The following is a 1,497-nucleotide window of genomic DNA, read 5'->3' as shown; positions in this document are numbered from 1 at the left end:
TCTGACTGCTCTGCCCCTGCTCCATAGCCACAGGTTCAAGGCCCATGTCCTCCTTCACTCTGGGTGGTTAGAAAGAAAGACACCAGCACTGAGCGACATTTTACTTATGCCTGTAATTCATGGCTAAGCAAGTCTTCCTGGCTCTGTTGACAAGACAAAATGACTAAGTGAGTTCTCAAGACCCAAGCGAGCTCCCAAGCTCCCCTCGGGGGGGGGTCACACTAACCACACTTCTTCCAGCAATGAGTGGAAGCCACAGAATCCAGGGATTCCATCTCAGGCTAAGCACGTAGTACTCCTCTGCTGGAAACCCAGCCACAATTGCAGAAGTTCCAGACCCAGAGAGAAGGCAGACTCTCCATGCAGAGGGCACTGTTTGTTCATTTCAGCAGTTGGCACGGTGGAATTCAAGTGCACACTTTCATCAGTAAGTAGCACTGGCAATTTCTCAAAGACACATTCCCAGAGACTGGACCAGCACACATCCTGAGAACTATTCCCACCCCTGAGTAAAGGTTTATGAGGCTGAATCACAGCTGATCCTTATGTATCCTGCCAGCATCCCTGCTCCTTGCCCTCATCCCAGGAGGGCTGCAGCATCTTCGTCCCGTGTGGTCCTCTGCACTGCCCCAGCCCCTGTTCTTTATCTCCACTATCTATATCCCATGAAGTCCGCCCCAGTTCTGTTTCCCCGTATGGCAAAAGGCCAGATTTCCGGCTGACCCCATGGATAACTCCTTCTGTTAGGAGATAGCTAATCTCATCAACTTGAAGGCATCTGGAATCAGCTAAGAGATACTAAAGGAAGACAATCCTCCGAGGAGGAGGAGGCAGCATTTTCCAACAGGCAGTCGAGATGTAAAGAGGTCCAAGGAAAAGGCAACCAAGACAACCATGCTTTCTTATCTTTTGCTGAGAGGGTATGCTTACTCCTCCTATGGCTGATATTGATGATGGCGATGACAATGACAATGTTGTCCTTAACTGACGTCAGACTTTGGCTGCTTCAGTCAGCCAAGGAGGACTGAAGACCAGTGACTCTCCAGGAATTCCCCAAGCCTTCAGCTACTGGGTTCTCAGCCTCTCCAGTGCACAGACAGCCACTGTTAGACTGTCAGGCCATTATCGTATAAGTCAGTCTAATGAATCCCATTTATAATATATGGTATTATCATTTCTCAGCCTTTTGGCTAAGATCAAGTGTGATGTCTTTTCTTGTCAGTTTAATATATGTTATATAAGTCCTGTTCCTCCAAAGAACCTTGCCTACAGTTGGTTGGGGCACAGCTCTAAGAGACAAAGCAACTGTGCCCAGACCCAGCATCAAGGGCAGAATCAATAGCAAACTGACCCTACACAATGTCTAGACTGTGAAAGTCAGCCATGTTGGATGACTGTCTGCCTGGCTGCCTATGTGTAAGGAATCTTGAGAGGTAGCTGAGGGAATAAGGGTGAGCCTTCAGAAACCGAGTGAGAAGCGAGCATCCCCACTACCAA

General features: G+C 48.6%; 1 pseudogene; it reads left to right on the top strand.

The window, feature by feature from the left end:
• The first annotated feature begins 1,170 nt into the window (after positions 1-1,170).
• LOC142842882 (U2 spliceosomal RNA) lies at positions 1,171-1,265 on the top strand (annotated as a pseudogene).
• Positions 1,266-1,497: the final 232 nt, after the last annotated feature.

Source organism: Microtus pennsylvanicus, chromosome 1 (genome assembly GCF_037038515.1).
Source record: "Microtus pennsylvanicus isolate mMicPen1 chromosome 1, mMicPen1.hap1, whole genome shotgun sequence".
Classification (NCBI taxonomy): Eukaryota; Metazoa; Chordata; class Mammalia; order Rodentia; family Cricetidae; genus Microtus; species Microtus pennsylvanicus.
This window is presented reverse-complemented; position numbering and strand designations above follow the sequence as displayed.